Below are 20,196 nucleotides of genomic sequence, written 5' to 3'. Positions count from 1 at the left end.
CAAGTTCCGCCTCCGCACACTTATCCGAGGAGGAGGCCACTTTAAACTGGCCTTAATTCTGTGGGTCAAGAATCTGGGGCTCTTAGACATTTGAGCGAGTTGGGAAATCCGCCAATCAAGGGACAGAGCAACACACTTCGTTAAATGTGAACAAGTGCGCAGGGGAGTCACGGCACTGTCGAGATTTCTCGCATGCAAAGGTCAAATGGCTTTCTTTCATTGTCGCGCAAAAGAAATATTTAGATAGTATTGCAGTTTGTGGCCACCATTGATTTAAAAAAAACATTAAACGAACGAATTAGGCTTCAAGATGCGGCCAGTCTTCAGCAGGACGTCGATGGAACATAATCGTTACATAATTCTTCACGAGGCTCTAAGGTGGTCGACTATAATAGCCCCTGGGTCATTTTGCCTACCACGCGGGATGTTTCGAGAACATTCCCGACAGCGAAATACTTGGCACTATTACCGAATTTCAATAAACTGGAGAATGAATAATCTCAATTCTTACCAATATGCTGGGTGAATTATGTGCCACCTACACATATACAATGTACATTTGGGTTTTTAAAATCAATATTTCCATTCCATCTTAAAAGTTTAGATTTTTTGACTTGGATGCTGAAAATTATTACCAATAAATATTGCTCAAATAATATGATGTTGAAGAACTATACTATTCCAATATACGAGGTCTGGCCAATGAATACGCGACCTGAAGCCATGAAAACTTTATTTTGCAAAATTTAGTCTACATCGATTTTGCCCCCTTCTTCAAAGTACACTCCATTCGTTACTATGCATTTATGTTATCTTCTCTTCCACTCCTTAAAGCACCCTTGGAAGTCCTCGGCAGTTAGGCTTTTTAGTTTTCTCGTCGTTTCTTGCTTTATTGTGTCCACATCATCTTCCCAGTGATGTCCCCTCATCACTTTTTTGCATTTTGGGAATAGAAAAAAGTCGTTGGAGGCGAGATCTGGCGAATAAGGAGGATGATCAAGGATGATGATTGAATTTTTTGCCAGAAACTGGCGGACAATCAATGCTGAATGTGCTGATTTTCCTAAATTAAGTCCATCAGCTATCATTCGGACAGTTTTTCGACGATCGGTAAGGGCAAGGGACCGCACACGATCAATGTTGTCACCAACACAGGTGGTTGTAGGTCGTCCCAGCCTTGCATCATCCGTGGCGTCTGGTCGGCCATCTTTAAAACGCTTAATCCACTTGAAAACGGATGTTTTATTCAGAGCATTATCACCGTAAACAGCTGTCAACATTTCAGTAATTTCTTGATAACATTGACCGCACTTCAGCTAAAAAACTTGATATTGATTCGTTGCTTCGCAATTTCGTCAATTTCTATTTTTGATGAACAATAAAAACAAGGACAGCAGACACTAACATAACTGGCACCATACGCACAGCTCGACGATCCGCCAAGCAGAGGCTGCTCATTGGGTCTCAGGCAACTATCGCCGCTAGTGGACGGTGGGCGGGGCCAGTCCGCGTCATGGCCGCCAGATTGCACCAGTTTGCGCATTTATTGCACATACCGCGTATTAAGACTTATACGACCACGGTTTCGATATACTCCATCTTTATCCGAGGGGAATAAGAGACAGAAGTTCCAGCTTATGCACAGTTTTCTCCAGCAAGGAGGGGTTGCTGTCATTTGGGGAGAGCAAGGGCGAAGAGATGAATGGGAAAGGAATAAATAAGGTATTTAATTTCAATTTGATTCAGCCTAATTTTTTTAATGGATATTTTAAAAAAATCACTATCGCAATGGCATTTATGGGTCCCTTAAGATCACCTAGTCCTTCTTTTTAGAAGATTATCGAGCCATTCCACTGTTTCACTTTGGTCAACAAGGTGAAAGGAGTTTCAGAGAGATACGAACGGAATGAAGGCGTTTAATGCACATTCCAGATTACCAAAATTACTCAGAGCAGAGATAAGACGCCTGCGGTTTCGACCAATTCTTATTTAATGCATAGGATTGTCGGTGAAAATTCTGCAATGGCACCCGAAGTAATGAAAGTTATCAGTTTCAGCAAAATCCGTTTTTCGAATATTTATGATCACTAAATAACTTTGTTTTTGAACCCTTTTCATAACTTTTCCCTAACTACCTACCTTAGAATAAGTGCAATGTTGTGAACGGTTTGATATGAAGGATAAGAAGCAAACTGATACGGAAATTGCTAAGAATTTCTTTGTTTTGGTTGAGAAGAAGACGTTTTGCTGTACCCCTATGTTATGATTTGTTTGGGTGGAAATCGCCTAAAAAAGATTGTATCTTCTCCGTGGAGAGTAAACCGAGTATTATCTACAATAAGTTGAAATGGTAACCCAATTGTGTCCACTTTGCTTTAGGTCAGTTTGCAAGAATTTCGCGAAAAGTTAGAGGAATTGTCCCGGCATTCATCACCGTGCTTAGCGAACGGAGGGCCTTCACACGCACGTCCTAATCGCAATAAGGGACTCATTAGTTTTTCTTGAGACATTGAGGAGATACGGCATATGTTCTCCGTGCCATCAAGACGGGAGAAACGGCGCTGAGGACACTTCTTCAACAGCTGCTGTCCTTCCGGTTGTTGCCGCGTTGCCTTGGGAGTGGAATGGAATGTTTGTGTGTCCTCGAGTCCGATCAAACGTCGACGGAATGGCATCACGACACATCCGTGTTGAAATGCATGTGTTAACTACACGCGTAAATATCTTGTGTTTTTTTAACAGATATATTTCCGAGTTTCGAATCAATAGTTGCAACTTACGGAAATGTACATATAGTTCTACAAACCTAGATCGTTTAGTTTTGCTGTTAAATATATATATTTTTTAACTTTTATTAGTTATCCCCAACGGCTAGTCACGAAGCCCTAAATGAAGAGATGATAATTGATCATAATTAGCATAGCTATAAACTAAATCGCCATATAAGTCTACTTCTTTCCACTTTAGCGACCAAAATAGCCTTAGATCATAAATAGTTTATTGGTCATTTTGAAAATACTCGTATTAACTTCCTTTTGTTCATTTATATATTTATTTAACATTGGCTGGCAGGCAATTTTCATTTTTATTCCACTGAAAGCTCCGTCGACCGTCGAAAGAGCGTTGCTAAGGTTTTCCATGGTTCAAATTTGCTTCGCCCTATTTCGGCCGTTCTTGCTTAACCCTTGGTTATGTATCCACTGCACTGCCTTGTTTTGCATTTTAGTAGTAGTAGTAGTATTTAGGGGAGGCGACCGACGGCTGAGGTCATTTGCGCCATAGGGGATGGACAGGAAAGGATGAAGGGTGGAGAGAAACCCGGCGTCGGCGTTAGCCTACTCTTAACGAAAGGCGCCAGGGGGTCAACAGCTTAACGTCCCATCCGACGGACGGCGTACTCACTCAAAGTGCCTCCACAAAGCACCTCAAGTAGGGATCGAGATACCTCTGAAAAATATTCAACATCGCCGGGATTTGAACCCGGGCCCTCTGGGTGGGAAGCCAGTACGTTAGCCACAGCACCATCTCGATCCCCCCTTTTGCATTTTTAAGAAGTGTAAATGATAATTGGAAAGCTAATATATGTTCTGGTTCTCCGAGCTGGTAAATCTTGAAGAAATGATATGGACAGTACTTTACTTCTTCATACAGTTTTATTTCTTTTTGACCCAGGATAAGAATATCAATTGACAATTGATGGTCAAATATTGCAGTACTCGGATATATTAAAAGTCTTCCCTTGGTCTTCTGCAAGGCGGAATGACCTCCTCTTTCGGCTTATTCTTAAATACGTAGGTTTTTAGAATTCTGTATTTCTTCGAAAATTGAATTGATCCGTCAATTACTAATTTAAGGAGAATGAGCTAGCAGAGGGATATCTATGGCTACTACGTTCAAAAGTACACAAAATACTACCAATCCGCATATGAACGACGTTTTATAGATCTTTCTTGCGATACACGATAAAAGGTCATAAAAAATAATAAAATTGACTCATTTGCTCGTGTGCAGGCCTGGGTCTTACGCTCATAACTTAATTCTTTCATGTTTTCACGAGAAAAGTAAAATGATAATTCTCTAAGGTTTGCATCGGTTTTCAAGATAATAGTTTCCCGATATTGTACTCGATTGAAAAAGTTTACATGGGCCACATTTTTGTCAAAAAAATTTTCACATTTCCCTCTATTTTAAAATGTTTTCGTGATGGCGCCACTGCCACATATAGAGATTGGAAACCAAAACAGTAACCTTTGCGGATAATTTTGGCCAGTCTATCCAGTTATCTAATTTTAAACGAATGAGAAGTATATACAAGGTGTGATCAAAAAAAGACAGGACTTATTTTATAACTAGTTTATTTCGACGGATGCAGCTTGATCGAACTTGTTGCCCTCAAAGTACATGCCTTGGATGACGACACACCTTTGCCAACGTTTCTTCCAGCTCTCGAACCCTGCCTGGTAAGCCGCCTTAGGGATCCTCTTCAGGTCCGCCGTACAATTAGTTTTAATGTCCGAAATAGAGTCAAATCGGCGCCCTTTCAAGGTTGATTTTAACTTTGGAAACAAAAAAAAGTCCGATGGAGCCACGTCTGGAGATTAGGGCGGCTGCGGGATCACGGAAGTTCCGGTTCTGGCGAAAAACTCTGTCACGATCAGCGCCGTGTGAGCCGGCGCGTTATCGTAGTGGAAACGCCATGCATTGTTTCTTCGCATCTCCGGCCACTTTCGGCTCACTGTGACCCTCAGCCTCTCCATAAACTTTAAGTAGATATCTTTGTTGACGGTTTGACCTTGAGGGACGTATTCGCAATGAATCAGCCCTTGGCAATCGAAGAAAAACACCAGCATGACCTTCACATGGATCGGGACATGCGAGCTTTCTTTGTTCGCGGAGGATAAGGACCTTTCCACTGAGAAGACTGGGCCTTTGTCTCAACATCATAACCGTAAACCCATTTTTCGTCTTCGGTCACGATGGTTTTAAGAAACTCTGGGTCGGCATTGGCTCGATCCAGGAGTTCCTGACAAATGTCCACACGTTTTTGTCTCTGTTCATCAGTTAGCACCCGCGGGACGAATTTTGATGCGACGCGCGTCATGCCCAAAATGCCTGTCAAAATTATCTGGCAGGGTCCAAAATTAATGTTCACATCCTCGGCTATCTCCCTAATAGTTAATCGGCGATTTTTCTGCACCAAAACGTTCACCAATACGTCATGGCTGGGGTCCGTCGAAGTGGAAGGCCGCCCCGTTTGCGAATCTTCATCTTTCGAGATTCTGCCCGATTTAAGACGACTGTATCACTCAAAACCCTGGCTTCGACTCATAGCTTCATTAGCAAAGGCTTGCTGAATCATTTCAAATGTCTCCGAAGCACTTTTGCCAAGTTTGAAACAAAATTTCACGCGCACACGCTGTTCCTCTAGCTCCTTCATTGCTGCCGTTGCACGCGGTGACGAAAAGGTGAAGACACGTATCGCTGCTGCTGCGTAACGACTCGACGTAAACAAACGCAACACCTCTCGTTTTAGTCGTCAGATGTGTCGCGAGATGGCGCACTGTGTCTAGTTTCGATCCGTTGAACAGTTTGCGCAGAATAAAATCAGTCCGGTCTTTTTTTGATCCCACCTTGAATGTTGATATTGCTCAATTGTTGAATTATCGTGCGGAAAACCCAACGTGCATACACACATGGGCGCAAGTATGGACAGAATTCGGAAAATGGTTAAAAATTGTACAAGGCATCGAAAAATGTAAAGCCGTTGGAATCCCGAGGCCGGACTTGTAAGTCATTACTTCCCTAATAAAACAGAGAATAAATAAATATGCATTGCCTTCCCACGGGACGCCGGAAGCTGGAAGGCCCTAAGGTATCCGTCACCTTGGACCGTGTCGAGGGGGGGACCTAATCCGGGGGGCGGTGCGTTTGATCGCCCTTGGTTGACCGGTGGTCGCTCGAGGATGGAGGGGGTCATCGCCACTGCGGTTCAATGCCACCGTCCCTGAGCCCACGCCCCCCACCCCAATCCCAACTCATCACCCCGCCCCCAGGCAGCTCCGCTTTCACCCACTGCCCTCTCCTCTCTCGCGTACACCTCCCCGCATTCCCATGGCTAGGACTAGTTTCGTGAAGAGGGAAAGGTGACGTCGCTCCATCGAGCTTGGGCGCTGGGATTGGAAGTCATATTTAGATTCACCGGAATATCCCGTACATTTTTACCGATTTATGTTAATTCGGGTTTATTTTTGAAGCCAATGTATTGGTATACAATGCCACAGTAATTAATCTGTAGATTGGTCAACGATATTGGTTTGACTAGCGAAGTCTGGCCCTATGGCTGTTCTGTCTGAATGTAAACCATGGTATTAATGAGTGTTTTTGGATAGGTGTTCTCAATAAGTATGCCATCGATCATTCCAATGTTTTGATCAGCATAAATTATGTCACATAGATCAATAGCTTATTGTTAAGTGCTTGAGTGGTATTTCTTATTTTTTTAGTTGGCGATAATAATTGCTTTTAAATATTACTCAGATTATTGTGGTTTTTTCCCAAAAATCCACACAGATAGTGCCATAAGGATTCATCATATGTACATTTTTCATTGCTTTCCAAATATATCACTGTAATTTACTTTACATTTCTCTTAGTTTCAAGCGATAACCATCCAGAATTTCAAGAAAATAATTTGGAGCCGATATTTTCTGTCTAAAAATTTTCAAGGAAATTTGTTAAAAATTTCAGCAAGTCTTTCTCGCATAAAATATTGAGCGTCTTAGACTTTCTCAACATTTTGTACACATTTAGTTATGGGAATATTTCCAAATTTCAGAAAATTTGGGAGAAAATATTTTGAGGATTGGTTTTTAATTGAGGGTGCTCAAAGACTTCACTTGGAATCGGGCCCGTGCCCTTCGGTCGGCAGCCCAGCGCTACATTCACTCGAATAGCGCGCTAGCTAAAAGTGCATTGGTACGAGTAATATATACTGGAAGGGAATATGTGAGTAAAACCGATTCTCTGATTGGTGATTTTAGCTAATTCCATCAGGATTGTTTCATTGACTGCCCTGGATAAATAAGTTACATCACATAATGTGATACATCAAATTTTATTTGCAAGCTGCCACTGGTTTAGAATTGCAACCATGTATATCTCACGCCTATAAATTAACATCCACATCCAACGTCAATGTGACTGCGTGTATCAATGGATATCATGGAAAATAAACTCTGTCCTCTATTATTACCGTTATTGAATTTGCCCACTCAGACCTAAAAGCACCAGAGACCCAGAGATACAAGAAAGATACCAAAAAGACCCAGAGATACAAGAAAGGCCCAGAATTTCCCTGCCCTAAATCTCCAGAAATATGCATAGGCAGCTTTCATTTTATTTAACATAGCGTCGTCTTCTTCGGTAAGTTCCACACAGTGTTTACCCTTTTAGAATAATGTTTCATCACAATGTAATTACAATATATTTTGATTATTTAGGGATATATATTACACAAGTCTTAACCGCCTGTACTCTTTTTCACTTTTATTTTATGCATCTACGAGCTAAATGACAAATACTAGATCTTATTTATTATATATATATATATATATATATATATATATATATACATATACATATATATATATATATATATATATATATATATATATATATATATATATATATATATATATATATAGAAAACATATATAGTAGAAATTTGGCAAAAAGAATTACATAAAGTCCAGAGAAAATCCGCCAGATTCGTTGAACATTGTTATAATAAGAACACGTGTGGCATAGGTCTCTTAGGGGATGTAAGCCGGGAGCCACTTGAAATACGAAGAGAACAAGCGAGACTTAGACTTTTAGAAAGGTTCAGAAAAAACGAGTTTGACGATGGAACGGAAGGAATTATAATGGCCCCACACTACTTAGGTAGATCAGGCCACAAAGATAAAATAAGGGAGATAGATTCCAGTACAGATAAATAAAAATTCTCATTCTTCTCCCGGGCAATCAGATATCATGATAGAAAGGAAAAATCACTTTAGAAATATTAAAACATTTAATTTACAAGTCGGAACAAAATTAAACATTGCAAAGGCATCAGGCATATTTGTAGGTGCATGTGTATGTTAGTTGGTAGTTTGAGTGTTTGCATGTGTGTGGGTTGTGAGGGTTTTTGCTCGAGTGTATACCATGTTTTGTTTGTGGATTGCATAATTTTGTGGCTTTTGCATGCGGTATAATTTCCTTGATTGAGGGTGGTGCCCTAGCACCCCCCGCCACACACCCTAGCGGCGGCTTGCGGGGTATTGAGTAGGTGTATATGTACATGTACTTATTAAACGTGGAAGTTGAAAGAATATGTGACAAGGCATTGGAATAAGTACACGCCAAACGTTAGGTCCAAATAATTAGCAACTGCCATAAAATTTAGGAGTGCGATGAAGACTACAATGGAAGTTTTAAAATGTACTGATTCATGTATGACTATTTGGATACCTAATATCACCAGAGATAGTAGGGCAATGAATATTTCTTTGAAAATTTAAAATTATATACCGGAGTATTTATAAATATTTAGCAAAGTCCATCAGAGATCACAGCGGAATAAAGATTCCAGATGAAATTAAATGCATACTTACAAGCGGTCAAGAGATACCAGTATGGCGACGTATTGAAAATCCCAGAAGAAATCAAAATAAATTACGGCCGTCATGAATATCTCGGTCTATTTTCAGCATATCGGTTTTTGACATACCAATATATTTTTAAAATATCAGTGTCTGATAAACCAATATATTTTTATGTAAACAGCAAACAAAAAATCATATTCTTGAAGAAGGATATGAATTTTTTCGGTGATACGAGTAATTCAGGTATTCGATTCAGGTATTTGATATTTTGCATAGTGTTTTTTTTATTGATATGAAGTGTAAAACATGTATTGACAAAGCCATGCATAATTCTATGCTTATGTTGAATGAATAAATTGAATTGAATTGAATTGAATTGAATTCACTGTGAAAGATATGCCGAGAAGTTTTCTTCTAATTAGCCAGCTGTTATTAAAAAGGAGAATGAAAGCTTCATCAAATATTTTAATATTTATTAAAACCCTAAAATTGCTGCAATTGCTAAAATTGCTGCTTCCTGCTACGTTGACAGTCAATTACTACAATGCTATTGACAGTAAAAAGCATATTTAAGGAATCAGAACTACTTTCACAATCTATCCTGGTTTCAAGAGTAACTTGTCATTTTCGCATTATTTCTTCTGATTTGCTGATTCTGTTGTTTGAAAGGATGGATTTTGGCGGAACTAAGAAATGTGTATCAAATTTATATTTCACAACATCATAGCCTAATTGCCTAATATAAATGAAATCCTAGCCTTAGCCTAGCCTTACTGACTAATGCATTTATTGAGGGAAATTTCGTAAAGTTAAATTGGCGTATCTTAGTAACCCAAGATAATGGAGGTCTAAAAGCCTCTATTATCTCCGGAAAGATGCACTATGAGGGTAGTAAATTGTCACTGAATGCAGGACAGCCCTCTAAAGTCAACTATTTTGCCACGTTCCTTTGAAATTATTATCAAGAGTCGATTCATTCCGAAATAAGATATCAGAGTATTATCTCAATAGCTTCAGCCTCAACTTTGTGGAAGTTGATTTTAATAAATGAAAAAGAAAAACTTTGTTCCAATCCACCATTCTACTTCAGGTACGACTAGTTTCGACGCTACGGCGTCATCCTGAGGTACCTGAGGATGACGACGTAGCGTCGAAACTAGTCGTACCTGAAATAAAGTGTTGGATTGGAACAAAGTTTTTCTTTTTCATTTATATCAGAGTATCTTCTAGTTATTTATTCGGCGTGTCGGTATTTTTCAAATAGGCCATACGTATTCGAATTTACATATTAAAAATATTTATAACGGCAGTCATATATTATTAATTGTGTTTTTCACATAGCAATACTTGCAATGCCTCTGCCTCTCTCTGTTCTCTTTGAGTCCTCCACAATGGTCGTGAAATATGGGAACCCATAACCGTTAAAGTAATTAAGAAAATTGAGAATGTTGAATTTGAGAATAATACTATTTTGGTAGCGACCATTTCCATAAACATGACCCTTTTCGCTGACTTAGTGACACCAATACCAGGTCATTCCTCTTTCTTCATCGGGTGTAGACGAATTATTGTCTTCTTTTGTTCATTATTAATAACAACCTGTTGTGGGCAGTGCGTCATTTTATCATGCTTGTAATTGATGTAATGTTTATTGATGCATCTCTGAAGAGAGAGAGAGAGAGAGGGAAAATAGTGCTCCCATTAAAGTTTAAACTGAATGAAATACCTTCGCCAAACCTAACGTATGAAGAATATGAAAATTATATACCTTATTCAAGCGTTATATATGTGTATCTAAAATTTTGAAAAACATTCCACAGATACTGATTTCTTAATTTTCATACTTACCTGAAAATTGTATTTGTTATTATAAAGCGATATGTTAGTTGTTTGTTTATAATGAATATAAACACGTGCGTGAAATGAAATATCCTATGTCTTTGTATTCTTGTAAAACTTCTTAATTTAAAACAAGCAGTAATTACGGGTTACCGCGATCTTCCCAAGATGACAGCTAGTCGTTAAACACTCGTCTTTGATGAATACCTAGTCGTCGATGTATTGGAATCCCTTTATTATTTCTAATATACAGCGACCTATCGCGGTAGCAATCTTTTTTCAATAATCTAATGTCTATGTACTCGTGTACTAATTTAACGATAGCGATATTTTTTCAGTATCGACTATCCCTATCCACGTTCCATTTTAGAATGGTTTCTCTGGAAACGGGGTTGAGCGGTGAATTGTTATCGTTATTGGACTCTTTCCCACCCCGAGGGCCCGAGTTCGAATATCTGCAGTGATGGTTATTTTTCAGTATTATACTGTCTACTTGGTTGTTTCAGGGGGGGGGCAACTATGAAGCAGTACTCCATAGGTCTTTAGGGTATTACAATTTGTGGATACCTTTGGCACCTTTCGTCCAAGTGTAAACTTTTGCCCACTCCGGGTTTCACTCTTCTACCATTCTTTCCCAGTTCCCTGACAGTATTCCTCCTTGAAAAATACTCATTGGTCTAACGAATGCTATTTCTTTCCCTTCCTTTCCATCATATAAACATATATTTCATATATATCTATGTACAGGTATGTCTCCCATGGACTACGACCTTGAACTGGTGGAGGGGCTTGTACGTTCCGATGATTTCTAAGAGCTGTGCTGTCGGGAACAATGATAATTGCTCCTGTTAGGGTCACCCATGCCAGATAGGTCGGAGGTTAGGAGCCAGACGATAGGTAGTCCTCGCGGCGTTTGTTAATCTGTGAAGCGGCTGCAAAGGTATATGACCCCAAAGGGGCGCCCATTGAATGATGGTGTCACGTTAAAAACACTATTCAGGAAGACAATGGGAAGCCGCCTCTATTATTATTCCCAAAACCTTTATAATCGACAGTATAGAAAATATGAGTCCTGGTACCTAAGGTACTCAGCCCAATCGGCCGTGTGTCGTGCCCGGCAGCGGGAAAGGCAAGACATCCATTGCTAGCATTGAAATTGCAAGCATTACTGAGTGAATTAGAAATTCAATGCGAGGCATACGGGATGAGAATCAATATAAATAAAACAAAGGTTTTGCGATTTCCCAGAAAGAAAAAGGCGGTGTGAAAGAGAAGTGTGGATTTTTTGTCTATTAATGATACCTGTACATATAGGAAGGTGATTTGGGAGGACGAAACGGTAGAGTTGAAGGAGACAGAGGACGAGGCATTGAGGCCGGAAAGGAACGTTTTCAGGGAATCAGTGCCATATGGCCAGAGAAGGAAAATATCAGCGGTATACATGAGCCACAATAGAAGGTTTCAGGGGTTGTTTTATCAGGATTTTTTTCTCTGCGGGACTAAGAAAGAGGTTTGCATAGGAAGGGCTGAACCTGCTGCCGAAGGCATAAGCCTTGATCTGTAAGTAGAATTTATTGCTAAAGGAGAAGAAATTATGGGTAAGGATGAAGTCGGAAAGGCTAAGGAGAAATTCAGTGCTGGGTATATGTGACTTAGGGCGTAGGGAGAGGTAGTATTGGAGAGCGGTGTGACCTTCTGAGTGGGTAATGGAGGTATAAAGGGATGTGGCATCAATGGTGGCCATGGTAATCTCGGTATCTGGAGGGAGGGAGGTTGATTTTAGCCTTTCCAGGAAATGATGTGAATCTTTAATGAATGACGGTAAGGCGTGGACTATTGGCTGCAGTTAGTGGTCTACAAATGCAGAGATTCTTTCCGTTGGGAAGTTACGGGAGGATAAAGTCGGACGACCGGGATTGCCAGGTTTGTGGATCTTCAGAAGGATATATGTAGAAATGAGGGGTGCGTGGGTGGGCAGGGGAGAGAAGGGCCAAGTCTGACGGAGATAGACCTTCATCGGGCCCGTTGGAAGTGAGAAATTCATTGATTTCCTCCTGAAGTGCGGGATTTGGGTCTTTGGGCATTTGCCGGTCGGAAGAGGTATCAGAGAGTTGTGTGTTAACCTCCCTTATATGCATAATCTGTTCTATTTAAAACTACAACCATTGAATCTTTGTTCCCGGAAGTAATGATGATGTTTGGATTATTGATTAATCTTCTTAATTCTGAGGATTCGGTGGGAGAAAGGTTGGGTTGAGGATTTATGGACTTGAGGAAAGACGGGTTGGAAATTCTGGATAGGAGAAGGTTTATAAAAATTTCTACTAGATGATTTAAGGGGAGAGGATTGGATTATTGGGCAGAAACAGGCTTGAATTTACGGAGGGCGTTGGGAATGGGTCTGGATATTTGCCGGGGTAGCGGTTGCGAATTCTAAAATTCTTCCACGCGAGATTCCGGCAAAAATGCAATACGTCCGCAGGGATTGACACGTGTTTACTCTGGGGGTGAATGAGAGGCCCTTGTCCAATAGAGAAGTTAGTTTTGGGCTAAGGGATTTGGACGAAGGGTTGACCACGTCGTCTGCGGAGTCCGTCTCCTCGTCTGGCGGGATGGAGGTGGGTATAGAGGCGTTGGCATGGGGGTGGCGCTTGGGGAAAACCCAGCGAGAGGTTGGCGGAGGAAGGTAATAGAGGATGATGTCCTGTAGATGTAGTCCTGTAGATGGACGGATTGTCTGGTTTGTAGAGGTGTAGGGCGGGGGGAGGAGGGGGAGGGGTAGCCAGGTGAAGCGATAAACGGAGACCTTTTCGGAAGTGAGACATAGACAGGGAGGATAACTTTGTAAGTAATTTTGACGCCGGTGTTGTAGCGAACACCTTATCGATACTCAATTTGGTAACATAAAAACGTTGCACCACAAAGTTCGAATAACTAAATTTGTAATATTTTTAAGATTAAATAATTGGGTTAACATGACGATCATTCACTAAATCATTCAATCAATCAATAACCTAGTAAGTGGTCATTGACAACCCGTAAATTACTAATTTTGTTCCAAATTTGCTAAACTTCGATCTTCAATTAAAAATATGTAGTTTAAAAACAAAATAAAATGCATTGAGTAAATATTTTCATATTTTTCCAAGTACATATGTACGCGTTATCGCATAAACCATAAAACATTTTTTTATGATCGGAAATTGTTTTCAATATGCACCAGAGTTCACGCCAATCAACCACTTGAAGTATTGCTGCTTATTGTTTCATTTTCTTTTGCGCAAATATTTTCTCAGAGCAATTGTTACAGTCGTTTATCAGACATCACGTTTGACGAGACAAATTATTATAATTTATTCAACGCTGTGGGTTACCTCTTTTTACATGTTCAGCTTTGTGGGTCAATTTGTGATCCCCTTTTTCCAAATTCGTTCGTCCTCTCGTGGCAACCCGCAAGTGCTTTTGAGTGAAATTTGAAATTTCCAGCCACTAAGGCTGAGGAATAATTCCTTACTCTTTCCTTTGATTAAAAAATAATCGTCCCGTTGCCGCCGCATGTTGGTCAGGCTCCGTTAAAGCCTTGGTTCAAGTAATAATGAAAATTCCAACACGGACAGGACGGCACCAAGAAAATGTTTCCGCGCCCAATGGACAAGTTTTCACCGCTCATACCCGTACGTACATGCTCCGTTATGGACAGTTTTCGCTTAAATCCACCGGAGTGATTTCTTCTATAGAGGGTTGGGAGGGAGGGAGGGAGTGGGGAGTACTTAACGGCTGGGATCGGACTGATCGTGGCGGGGGAGGGGGTTGTAGTAGTAGTCGGGGAGGGTGGACGGGGGCGGGGGAGCCGACACTTCCCCTCTGCCGCCGCGTTTGTAGGTTATGGGCGGGAGAGGGGAGCAAGAGAATGTACGGGTGGTTGGGGGAGAGATAGAGGGAGGAGGGGGGGGGCGGCGGGCATCAGCAGCTCCCAAGTCTCGTGAGCAGTCAGTAGGTCTCCCGCTTGCAGGTGAGCGGGACGTGTGAGCTTGTAAAGCGTACAGCGAAGCATTCTGGGAAAAGGTAGGGCAATCCGGAGGGCGGTCGCGAGTTCCCCGCCGAGAGTGGTGTTCTGTGTTGTCGTGCTTGTCAGTGTTTTAGTTTTGTGTGGTGACCTTTGTCCGGATTAGCCCAGAGGCGTGTTAAGAGAGTTCGCCACCACCACTTGTTCACCTCACCCCATCCCCCACGAAGGGTCCTCAACAACAACAGCGTCACGCGAAGGGTCCCCGTCTCCGTTGCCGCGTACCCAGCGGCGATCGCCCCTTCGGCCGGGCGGAAGAGGGCCTTTCATCTCCAAGTGGACAGGTGAGGCAAGGTGAGCCGGCACCGCCTTTATTTATTTACGTACGCCTAGAGAGAGAGGCCGTAACCCCGGCAACGAAGTGAAGAGAGCTATTAGAGCACTATTATGTAGGGCGATTGGAAAATAATGTTGCCTTCGCCAGAGATCTATTAAATAATTGTAGGAAAAATTTAATGTTCGTTGCCTAAAGGCATTTGTGCGAAGAGTTTTATGCGTGTAGCAGTTTAATGTTGAAGTCCAAAATCGTGTCACATTTTGTCAGAACTTTGCTGGCTAATTCACGATAGGAGTGCTTGAAAATTTTTGAGGCGCAGAGGTGGGAGATGGTCCAAAAAAAGGTCTCTTTTTTTCTTCCCCGTATCATTTAAGCCCTCTTTAATAAGGGATCGGGGCAAGGAGTATTATCCACCGTCAAAAATTTGGTTAATCGGTGAAAACTTGGAGGGAGCTCGATTTTTCGTGGATGGTGTTTCATTCTATTTTGGTTGCGAATCGTGGCATCTTAGAAGCATTCATCTTGAATTGTTTTGTTCGTCGGTCGATAATCCTCTTCAAATCCTCGTTTTTGTCTCGTCCATCAATCTATTGAGAGCCTTATAATAATAATTCCTTCTCAAGCGTCAGCGTTACACTCGATTTCCTTGTACTTATTTAATAGTTTTATCTAGTATTCTTGCTTCCAGTGACTCCCGACCTTATATATTCAAAAGTAATGCGATGATTACCGTTCGCTCAATCTGATTTTTCACAAAACGGGATTATAATCTCCGCATTCTCTTTGAATTCCGAAATTAGGTCCTCCTGCGCAACGCTCTCAGTGTATTCAAGGTGAGATCTGACCGACGCAAAAAAGCAGCTCTCCTTAACTTTTTCATTAGGAGATTTCCCCTTTATTCCGTTGATAAAGCCAGTTTTTTTAATGCTGCTCCTCAGATGTTTCCTGCGTGCTTTCTCCATTTAAGGTCCGATGTTAGTGTTACTCGGCCCGTTATTCTTGGGACTTAACCACAGAATTTATAGGTGCAAGGGTGTATACATTTATTTTTATAAATATATTTAAGGTTGTATAAATTAATTTCATAATTTAATATTGGAGATTTTTTTCGAATTAAATTGGAGATCCCCATCACTGAAGATCAGCAGCGGTAATATTGAGATTGCTAGAGGATTTGTATATTTTGTCTCGGTATCTCACCTTAGTGATTATAACTTCTTCAATTAGGATTAATTAGAAGACCGATAAAATCGGATATGACTAGCATCTATTAGAAATTTTTAAAATATGATTAATTGGAGAAATATAACGAGAATGTTAAATAGCATTATTATCTTTACTTAGGGTTTATTTAGAATATTCTGCCAACTTATGGAATCCTCATGAAGCTGGATTGATTGCCGAATTGGATCGCGTGCAGAGTAGATGAGCTAGATTTGTGAAACGTTGTTATGATAAACTGAGTAGCTTATCAAGATTATGAGAGGAGCTAGTTTGGGAATCACTCACAGAGCGATGGTTAACTTACAGATTAAATATTTTGCATTAATTCAAGGAATATCTATTCAGCGATGATGTTGAAATTGTATCATTAGCCCCATCGTACTATTAAAGGAGATATCATGCAAATAAAATTAAAGAGATTAAGTGTTGGACAAATAGATTTGGGATACCATTTTTCCCTTGAACGATGCGGGATCAGAATAACGTTGTCTGAAAGGCTAGAAGGGAAAAGTGTATTGTGTGGATAGTACCTGGTGTGTAATCACTTCCTGCCACACACTTTAGCATTTCCTTGCAGGGTATCATGTATAGTGTAAATTCGGTGATAATAATCTGACAATGATCGTTATTTATTAATTAATGTAAATAATGTAAACCAGAAAAAAGAGGGGACCAGTCACGCTTCCCTGTGGGACACCACAAGTACATACTTCCCCAAAATCTCGCACGATATTGTCATAATATATGGAGCCCAAGCATCCACATGTTTTAATTTAAAAAGCAATATTTAATGATTTGATCAAACGCACCAACTATTACACGTTCTATGTAGTCGTTCCTATGTACTCGAGGTCGTGTAAACAGGCCAATTCATATTAAAAAGCATATTTGAACTCGTATTTGAACCTGAATGGCCTAACACCACCCGCCACACACCTTTACGGCGGCTTGCGATGCATTGCGTATACGTAGATGAACATCGCAAGTAATTCACTGTTCACTCACAGTAATAAAATCCCAGGCAATGTGCACCACTGCTCTTTTATGAAGTCCACAGAATCGCAGTTTGTATAATAGTTTATTTTTGTGGTAGGTGGTCAAAAACGCTCTCTCAGAGTCTCGGAATATCATGTCCTCCGGCTTGATGCGCTGGGTCTACCTGTTTTTTCCAATTTTAGGATGTCGTGCCACGAAAAGTCCCAAAGTTGTGTTTCACAAGATATCTTCCCTTTCGGAACCCGTGTTTGGGTGTTTGTGAAAATACTGTAATTATCCGTCCTCCCGCGGCTCTCGGCGAGGGCTTCCCTCTCCCGACCTCCCTGTTCAAACCCTCTGAGCGATGAAGGAGGGCGCGGGCGAAAGGGATCTCTTGGACGACGTTGGAAGGCTTTGAGTTTGTGGGCCACCGCGGCTAACTGGGTCTCGAAGATGGCGCCGGCAACACGAGAGGGAAAACGAGCGGCGGAAAGCGCATGAGGTCTCCCGTGAGTTATTAATTAGTGCGAGCAGTTCCTTCCTTCGCTTCTCCTCGTCCTCCCAAAGAGTGTCCACCACTAAGTTTAAGACGAGAGAGTGACAGATCAGTCCGATTCGCTAAGGAATTCGATTCGGGTCCCCTTCCCTTTGCAAAAGGGGGTGTTTCCCCTCCCCCCGCTCCATTTCTCCCCCCTCCCCGCATTCAATTTTGGGTCTCGTTTCTCATCAAGGAATGGAAGGAAGTTTTGGGAGACTGCCGCCGTTGCGTCAACAAAATCCCGCGACGAACTAAATGATGTAAATCGATTCTCATCTTTAAAAGCCCACTCCGCTCTACTTAACCAGTCTCGAAGTAGTCGCCAGATGCTATTCAATTATCGATAATTTGAGCACCGTCTTCGTTGGTGACGATAAACTGAGTTGCAAAACGTAAAAAAACCAGTTGTAGTGGGTCGTCATTGGAATGTGGGCGTTAACGTGAAGTCAAAGCTAAGGTTTTAACAAAAACAAGAAGAGGAAACACATGCCTGATTGGGTTCGTTGATGCTGTTGTACTATGAAGAGTGAGTCGACAGATTTTAATAAGATTTTGCCGTCGAAAGTATTCCAATGGATCGATGTGATATTTAATATGTGCGGAGCTACAGTGTCCTTCAAATAAAAGTCGAATTTTCGGAGCCTACCCATGCTCATTTACTTGAATTCAAGTTAAGTTTTCTGGTAGTTTCGCTGAGAGAGATTGAATCAAACGAAGAGGTCACTAAGCTGGGCATTCTGGTTGTTGAAATTGGCACACACATTAAGTGATAACTCTTGTCAAAATAAGGGTCATCAATTGATGGAATTTCATCATTAAAGAGGTTGAATAAAACAGGAATTCTAAATAAATACCATTGAAAATATATATTCCATAAACAGTAACAAAAATATCGATTTTGTAGGTGATGGTAGAGTACAACCAGTACTAAGCCCAACGGCGTGTGAAATTAACACTTCACAGGTTAGGGGGGGATTTCCTTTCCCTGTGACGGTTATGGTTTCTCAGGAAGATCTGGTACCCGAAAAATCACACAGCTTGTGAGAGTGCTCAGAGAGGCCCGGGAATCGAACCCGCGCCCTCCGGTCAGTAGTCCAAAGCTCTAACCCTGGGCTACCCTACAAATACCCACAAATATACACACACACACACACACACACATATATATATATATATATATATATATATATATATATATATATATGTATGTATATATATAGTATACTTATATAGTGGACACAGACAAAAACACAGAAACACACAAAAAAGAGACTCACTAACTTTCGAATTTTCGGTGGTCGCAGCCACCTTCATCAAGGAAGAGAGGGATAGAACAGCTCTATCAGCTCTATCACCACCGAAAATTCGAAAAATAGTGAATCTCTTTTTTGTGTGTTTCTGTGTTTTTGTCTTTCCACTAGTTGCTAAATATTATCCATTATTATTCACGTCCGAGAGACTTTCTAAAAGTGTTATATACTTATATATATATATATATAAAATATGTATATTATATATATGTATATATGTTATATATAAGTAAATATGTTATATATAAGTATATAACACTTTTAGAAAGTCTCACGGACGTGAATAATAATGTATAACACTTAGCCCTGTATATATATATATATATATATATATATATATATATATATATATATATATATATATATATATATATATATATATATATATATATATATATATACATAAGTGAACCCTACCACCACTTATCAAACTTTTTGGTTGATTATTATGGTAATGGTTTATTGAAATAGACGGAATGAGCTATAGCTGGTAGAACACTTCCTTGTCAGTTGGGAAGTGTTTAAGATGAAAACAGGCGATGTAGCAAGTACAAGCAGAGCAAAATGGCTTAAGGTGAGGATGCTTTTAAAAATGCTAGCAAGTTGGTAACGGAAAACTCTGTAAAAGGTGCCCAAAAAAGTGTAATGTGAATACTTAAGTATGGAGCGTAGTTTTGTACTTCTCGGAAACTCGGCCGTCGAAAGATGAGTGTAAGCGCAGATTTGAAGTTTTTGAGATGAGGATGTTGGGAAGGATGAAAAAAATGAATGGAAAGGGAAACAAATGAAGAAGTTTGTGGGTAGGAAGGGGGGAGTGAAGGTTTTGGGGAGAAAATGGAAGAAAGCAGACAAAGTGGATGCAGGGCATATTAAGTGATTTAAGGATTCCAATAAACTGCGGGAGATGCCGCAACAGTAACTTTTAACGGGATCACCCGCTAATATGCATTTCAATATAACAATTTCAGAGTGCAAAATTCATTCGCCTTGACCGGGATTCGAACCCGGATCCCTCGATCCGGGTTCGAATCTCGGTCAAGGCGAAGGATTTTTACACTCTGAAATTGTTGCATTGATTGAAGGATGAAGTGGAAATTTATGGAAGGGCAAATGCTGGGTTAGTGGAACAGAATAGTTGGCAATAATAATAAAAAAATGGTTTTGAGGAGATAAATCTATAATTTGGTCTGATTGGAGGGAGATAGGAAAAATTTGCTGACGGTTAATGTTAAGTTGTTTATTGTTATGCATGGTGTATACATCGCCTGTTGGCATGTTGGGATTCGTCGTTGTGATCCCTGGGAACAGCTTTCAAAAGCTTC

General features: G+C 40.6%; 1 protein-coding gene across 1 annotated transcript in view; it reads left to right on the top strand.

Moving 5' to 3' along the window:
* Nucleotides 1-14,502: 14,502 nt before the first annotated feature.
* Nucleotides 14,503-20,196, top strand: part of LOC139690195 (uncharacterized) — a 133,448-nt gene continuing 127,754 nt past the window's right edge. The window contains exon 1 of the mRNA XM_071587487.1: nucleotides 14,503-14,844. The gene's annotated coding sequence lies outside the window, so the exon portion shown is untranslated. The remainder of the gene's footprint in view (nucleotides 14,845-20,196) is intronic.

Source organism: Hetaerina americana, unplaced genomic scaffold (genome assembly GCF_022747635.1).
Source record: "Hetaerina americana unplaced genomic scaffold, ioHetAmer1.1.p SCAF_3, whole genome shotgun sequence".
NCBI lineage: Eukaryota > Metazoa > Arthropoda > Insecta > Odonata > Calopterygidae > Hetaerina > Hetaerina americana.
The sequence above is the reverse complement of the archived record's forward strand: the minus strand, read 5'-3'. Positions and strand labels throughout refer to the sequence as shown.